Source organism: Littorina saxatilis, linkage group LG6, assembly GCF_037325665.1.
Source record: "Littorina saxatilis isolate snail1 linkage group LG6, US_GU_Lsax_2.0, whole genome shotgun sequence".
In the NCBI taxonomy this organism is placed as follows: Eukaryota; Metazoa; Mollusca; class Gastropoda; order Littorinimorpha; family Littorinidae; genus Littorina; species Littorina saxatilis.
In genome coordinates, this window is record NC_090250.1 from 21,327,939 (window position 1) to 21,335,438 (window position 7,500).

At 44.8% G+C, this 7,500-nt stretch overlaps 1 long non-coding RNA gene across 1 annotated transcript in view; it reads right to left on the reverse strand.

The window, feature by feature from the left end:
• Window positions 1–369: 369 nt before the first annotated feature.
• The window catches only part of LOC138968730 (uncharacterized), a 7,348-nt gene continuing 217 nt past the window's right edge, over window positions 370–7,500 (reverse strand). Inside the window, exons 2-4 of the long non-coding RNA XR_011456269.1 lie at window positions 6,959–7,015; window positions 6,409–6,459; window positions 370–1,470 (exon numbers count right to left, since the gene is read on the reverse strand). This is a non-coding gene — a long non-coding RNA (uncharacterized lncRNA). The remainder of the gene's footprint in view (window positions 1,471–6,408; window positions 6,460–6,958; window positions 7,016–7,500) is intronic.

The following is a 7,500-nucleotide window of genomic DNA, read 5'->3' on the forward strand; positions in this document are numbered from 1 at the left end:
ACAAAACAAATCCTATCACTTGCACACATATCAAACGTCTACAGCGCATGTACACTCTATGCAGAGCGCGTTGTCTTTACTGGAATTCATTTTGTCATTTTGTGAAATTATATTGGAACAAAATCCCACTCTGCACAAAAAGCAACTATTGACTTAGGTTTTTTGTTTGATGTTTCCAAGGTTTCAATTCGGATTTTAGCCCATAGGGCTTTTAAGATCACATACCTTGCACACATAAAGTGAGAATGCACAAAGACACAACAAACAGCGATCTTAATTTAGCAACCTTTAATCGAAAAGCAACTAACTAGAAAAATTGAAGGATCCTCGTAAATCATTATAATATTGGACAAACATAATTGTGACCCTCCACCACGGAATGCATGATTTTCATATTTTTACATTTTTACAGTTTTTTGTGCTCTATCCAGTGGTGAAAACCGTTTTAGACAAGAGCGAAAACTGTTTGAGTTATAAACCTGTGACTAAGGTGACCCTCACACTGTTACCAGACACTCACCGGACTTATATTAAGCCTAGCGCAGAACCGCGCGATGTGACATGCGACTCATTTCGTGTTGGAGGGTCACATATGGTGGCTAACATGCTGGTTTATACGGGAAGTAAATAACTTTAAACCCAACAATAAGGAGAACACATTCCCCGCAAGTAAATATGCTTCAAAACGCAGTGGTGGTGGCAGAGGGCCTTACAGGGGAGACAGTAACAGGGCCAGGTGCCGGATTGTCTTTCTTCTTTGTGGTGGTAGACGTGAAGTGCCCGGTAGAGGGCGTGCTGAATCCAGGGGGAGTGAACGATCCTGGTCCAGACGGACCGCTCAAAGATCCACCTTTACCGGTGTTGAATGGACCGGTCCAGTTGGGGGCCCTCGTGTTACGTTAGATCCAGGGTTGAACGGTCCCGAAGAACTGGTAGATCCAGGGTTGAAGGGTCCCCAAGAACTGTTGGATCCAGGGTTAAATGGACCAGTGCCGGGCGGAGTTGGACCGGTTGGAAGTCCTCCTGTTCCATTAGATCCAGGGTTGAAGGGTCCCCAAGAACTGTTGGATCCAGGGTTGAATGGACCAGTGCCGGGCGGAGTTGGACCGGTTGGAAGTCCTCCTGTTCCATTAGATCCAGGGTTGAAGGGTCCCCAAGAACTGTTGGATCCAGGGTTGAATGGACCAGTGCCGGGCGGAGTTGGACCGGTTGGAAGTCCTCCTGTTCCATTAGATCCAGGGTTGAAGGGTCCCCAAGAACTGTTGGATCCAGGGTTGAATGGACCAGTGCCTGGTGGAGTTGGACCGTTCGGAAGTCCTCCTATTCCGTTGGAGCCAGAATTTGGTGGCCCAGTGGGAATGCCTGAAGTACTTTTGGATCCGGGGTTGAAGGGTCCAGTCCCCGGATTTGAGGGTCCAGTGGGAAAGTGAGGACCTGAAGGCGTAGTACCGGAGCCTGACTGGTCCGGGACTGAAAAGGAAACACCATCTGTTACCCACGACTAACGGATGTTTCACAGTTGACAGAGAGAGAGAGAGAGAGAGAGAGAGAGAGAGAGAGAGAGAGAGAGAGAGAGAGAGAGAGAGAGAGAGAGAGAGAGAGAGAGAGAGAGAGAGAGAGAGAGAGAGAGAGAGAGAGAGAGAGAGAGAGAGAGAATACGAATACGAATACGAAAGTTTAATTGCCATCGGCCCCTTGCAATGGGGAAGGAGGGGAAGGGAAATCGGTGTACACATAGTTTCGAAAACATGAAACGTTTAACGATGCACCGATCATAGGGATGATTTACAGTTTCCATCCCTTTCCCGACACGGTAGTTTCCACGTCAGTGTTCGTATTGTCCGTTTGTTCTGTGTAAAGCAATTTACACCGTTCTCCAAAATGTCACGATGAGAACAAAAGTCCCGAGTCACACCCACAACATCGATACGATATCCGAATCGAATAGCTTTGCTGTCAACCGAGGTAGAATTTAGTCACATCCCGGAGTACAGACACTTCGTGTAGCACAGTTCGGAGTTGATCGGTGAATTTTCTCCTGTCGACGGGTGACCCATGGCGAAGCTTGTGGAGGTACTCCTTCTCTTCTCGTATCATGTGGCGAGCTGCTTGCTTGATCATCCAGTACGTGCCTGGACTTTTGTCGGTGCTGCAATAGATGACCAACACGAAATCATCAGTTTCACATAGCAATGATTGTCTGTCATCTGTGTTGTCACGAACCACCCTTCGAAAAGAGTTGTTTCTGTGTACACGTTTCACAGCACGCACAGCTGATCGGTCCTTCAGTCCCGACACATACTTCTTTACGGCCGACAGACTGTAACCTAGGTCAGATGCCTTTTTCTCTGATGTATCCTGTGTTTCTGTGACTTCTCTGGTCCGAAACTGTGTTTTCAACAGCCAGGTATCCAAAACAACCGGCACGGTTGGCCTAGTGGTAAGGCGTCCGCCCCGTGATCGGGAGGTCGTGGGTTCGAACCCCGGCCGGGTCATACCTAAGACTTTAAAATTGGCATTCTAGTGGCTGCTCCGCCTGGCGTCTGGCATTATGGGGTTAGTGCTAGGACTGGTTGGTCCGGTGTCAGAATAATGTGACTGGGTGAGACATAAAGCCTGTGCTGCGACTTCTGTCTTGTGTGTTGGCGCACGTTATATGTCAAAGCAGCACCGCCCTGATATGGCTCCTCGTGGTCGGCTGGGCGTTAAGCAAACAAACAAACAAAAATCCAAAACAGACACACCACGTGACTCAGTGGCCCGTGGCGACAATAGCACAGCTTCAGCCTCACCCTGTTTATTGTTATTACGTTCAGAGGGCGTGTTGTCATTAGTGCGTGCAGCACGTGCAAAAATGTCACTGTCACATTGTTGCGTGTCACTTTCACATTCGAGCCGATGCTGTTGTTGATTTCTTTCAGATAGCGAAACAAGGGTAGGATTTATCAGTGAAGAAATGTCATGACTTGCCTTTAATGTGTTGACACAGTTTTCTTCTTCTTTCTTTTTCTTTGGTTCTTCGGCTCGCAGCCTGTCGCGCTGAAGCTGGCTTGGCGGTTTTCGACGAAAATGTTGAGTCATGGCTGGCCGGTCCGAGTCAGAGGCTGACACAAGTCGCAGGACGACTGTTGTTCTCGTTACTTCGGCGGATACTTTCCAGGAACAGACGGTGTTTTCTTTGAGCAGGGCTTCCAGGATACCTTCCAGAGCTGTTGGGAGTCCATCAGCTGGCATTTTGAGGGAATTTTATGTGTTTCTCACAGTTAAAGGTGGTCGTCTACATTTTTGCTTTTTTTCAATAATCTTATGGTTAGATTTCGCTAAAAAGTTATGTCAGATGATGAATGAACCATGGGGAATAAAGTTATAAAAAAAATATATGTAAAAAAAGATTTTATTTTTGGGTAGCGTGACTCACGCTTCCAATATTTTGTTTTCTGTTTGCTGAGAACATGTGCTTTGCCTAAAAATACTGACCAATCAAATTCATGTCACTATGCTTATAGCCACGCCCAAACAAGTGCAGCAACAGTTTGACACTGGAGCGCTGTCCACGCTTTTTTTTAAACGCACGAAATGCACGGGATTTGAGAGGAGTTTTGCGCTTGGCATTTTCCAAATAAGGATATCCTACTATGAGTACTACGCTGGAATACTACAATGAATTTTCAAACGGCTGCACTGGCTTCGTCTTTCCTGATAGAAAGGGGGTGTATTGTTGATATTTGTAGATAATAGACTCTGCATTTTAATGGTCAAATGGCGATTTCGGTATAAAAATGTAGACAAGGACCTTTAAATCGAGAGCTCTAAATTTTCCGCCCCGTTGCTCTAAGATCTCGCGAGATCCCCCAGAGAGAGAGAGAGAGAGAGAGAGAGAGAGAGAGAGAGAGAGAGAGAGAGAGAGAGAGAGAGAGAGAGAGAGAGAGAGACGATACGATACGATAGTTTAATTTCTTAGAGGCCGTCGGAGAGAGAGAGAGAGAGAGAGAGAGAGAGAGAGAGAGAGAGAGAGAGAGAGAGAGAGAGAGATACAGACAGACAGACAGACAGACAGAGAAACAGTCAGACAGACAGACAGAGAGACAGAGACAGACAGACAGAGAGAGAGAGAGAGAGAGAGAGAGAGAGAGACACACACACACACACACAACACACACAGACAGACAGACAGACAGACAGACAGACAGACAGATAGACAGACAGACAGACAGACATACGCTTCGATCGCAGGCAGGAAGACAGACAGACACACAGATTGGCAAAGATACAGACACAGACAGACATACAGGCAGAGAGGCAGACCAACAAAAACATAGACAAACAGACTAACTCTCCTAAAATGTCATCTAAAACAACACACACAATCGATCTAGGTCAAGAGCTGAGAGACGTTTACGTGTACGTGTACACAAGAGCCAACAAAAAAGTTGAAAACTCCTGTCCCCGGAGTCCGGTTTCACTTGCATCTTTACAGCTGGCTTTACATAACACAGCTTGGTCAACAGCTAGTCGCTCTCTGTCACACTGACCCCTTTTTTCCTTCTTTTCTTTGTCCCAGGAACTTAAAAGTGCGTATTTAAGACGCCATTCTCGAAATATTGCGCATTTAACTTTGAGAAGTGTGAGGGACATTAGCTGTGCTTTCATTTGGACAGGTATAAAGTCGAAATGCTCCGTAGCTATGCTAATCTATGAAATACTTGTAAGTAGGAAAAAGGTTTCGTTATATGCTAACTCTTTTGTTTGTTTGTTTGTTTGTTTGTTTGTTTGCTTTTCTCTTCTCCTACTTTCCTTTCCGTCGTTTTTGTAGACTGCTACATCACCCTTGAACAGGTTCATGATATCTATATATATATACGACTAGTGTCTGTGTGTGTGTGTGTCTGTGTGTCTGTGTGTCTGTGTGTCTGTGCGCGATGCGCGGCCAAGGTTCTCGATGGATCTGTTTCAAATTTGGTGATCATATTCAGGTACACCCTGGACACAACCTGGTCGATGAGATATTTCAACACGTGCTCTCAGCGCGCTGCGCGGAACCGATTTTGGTTCCACCTCAGCTATTTTGGTTCCACCTCAGCTTACCCGGGCCCCCATACCGACACACCATAGCCGCTACACCACATCACAACGCCAAAGTTCTCGGTGGTTCTTTTTCAAATTTGGACACCGTATTCAGCTACACCCCGGACACAATATCATCGATGAGATATTTCAACACGTGCTCTCAGCGCGCAGCGCTAAACTCATGTTCGTTTTTGTGTTCATTTCACCATTATAAGTAACTCTTCCTTATCTTCTCCAGTGTTTGGCGTTTATCTCCCTTCCTTCGTGTGGCTTTCCCGTTCAGTTGTAAGTTACTATTTATTTTTAGAATGTCACTGCGCTGTCCAGAACGCTTCCCTTGCACCCGTAAGTTGTTCTTACTGTCAAAGTGAAAAGGTCGAATCAATTTATAGCCACGCGAAAAATACACTCTCACCTATCTCTATATATTTATAGATACAGATATGCATATATATATACGGCTTCTCTGTGTGTGTGTGTGTTTGTGTGTGTGTGTAGGCAAAAACCTATGTATTATAGAGTTCTGTTTGTGATGGGGTCTAGCGGCTTTTGTCTGTCTGCATGTTCTGGCATGTGAGAAGCCACAGCAGATAATATAGGGCTAAGAAATAAGCTCTAAAATTCTCAATCCCGTTTGACAGGACTTCGCCTTTCAAAGGTGATTGTGGTGAACCGCCACGCTGTCTGTCTCTGTCGCGCCGTTCACCCCAAATTCCCGTTTCTGAGAGTGACTATTTTTAGAATGTCACTGCGCTGTCCAGAACGCTTCCCTTGCACCCGTAAGTTGTTCTTACTGTCAAAGTGAAAAGGTCGAATCAATTTATAGCCACGCGAAAAATACACTCTCACCTATCTCTATATATTTATAGATACAGATATGCATATATATATACGGCTTCTCTGTGTGTGTGTGTGTTTGTGTGTGTGTGTAGGCAAAAACCTATGTATTATAGAGTTCTGTTTGTGATGGGGTCTAGCGGCTTTTGTCTGTCTGTATGTTCTGGCATTTGAGAAGCCACAGCAGATAATATAGGGCTAAGAAATAAGCTCTAAAATTCTCAATCCCGTTTGACAGGACTTCGCCTGCAGAGGTGATTGTGATGAACCGCCACGCTGTCTGTCTCTGTCTCGCGATTCACCCCGGCGAAGCCGGGTATTCCTCTAGTCAACTATATAGATTGAGACTGTAAACACATTGCATGATCCAACAACAAGTAAAAGGATAGATCAATGAACAAACGGATAGATTGAGACTGTAAACACATTGCATGATCCAACAACAAGTAAAAGGATAGATCAATGAACAAACGGATAGATTGAGAATAAAACCCGGATACTCACATAGTTGCCAGTAGCAACCGGAAATTGGGTCACACACTTAGCTCCATTTCACTGTACATCGTAGACAAAAACATGAATTAGACATAAATTATTTTATTTAAAATATTTTGACCGTAAATGCTACTACAATAACAATCATTCTCATGAATACACAGACATACATGCTGACAGACAGACAGACAGACAGACAGACAGACATAGAAACACTCTCTCTCTCCCTCTCTCTCTCACACACACACACACACACACACACACACACACTCGCGCTAGGCCTCTCCTTCTCTCCTACGTTCATTTTCAATTGCGTTTATTACCATTATTTGTCAATAAGGCGTTAAGTAGCTAAACACAATACTCTGTCAAAGTCTCAAAGCCTCCTCCTGCCCACACGCCCACCCCAAACACTCTTTCTTTCTCTTTCTCTTTTTGCGCGGGCGAGCGAGCGTGTGTGATCGTTTTTGCGGTCGTGCGCGAATGTATGTTCGTGTGTGTGTGTGTGTGTGTGTGTGTGCATTCATGCATGTGTGTTTGCGTGTGTGTACGTTCTCACTTTTGATGTCGTGGCATTTCCCCTTGGAGTCACATGACTGAATTATCATGATGTCACCTGCACATTCCAGCATACTGTCATTATGTTATTTCATGTCTTGTTTTCCCTCCTTAGATTTGATCTTTAAACGAAATTGGCTGAACGCTTTACAAGACTATAAGATCAGAAAATGATTAATCTGGAAATCTGGAAATCATAGGAAAGCTGTTCCCAGTTGACAACATTTAAAGGCAGACAAAAAATAGGATGATAGGCAAGAAGGAAGACCAAAACACATGCGGCCAGCTAACCCGCTCTAAAGGAAAGAAGATTTTCTTCAAATCTGCTTTATAAAAAAAAGCGAGCAAAGACATTCAGTTTACAAATGTGAAAACAAAAAGAAACGAGTGAGAGACACGAAACAGAGGAGCGTAACAAGAACTAAACATAAGAAAAGGGGATATATTAAGTAAACCAAGGACAATGACGGACAAATAGGAGGACCACAATCCTACCAAACAACTGAAACAGGAAAGGTCAGCAGTGACTTTAGAACACTTCCT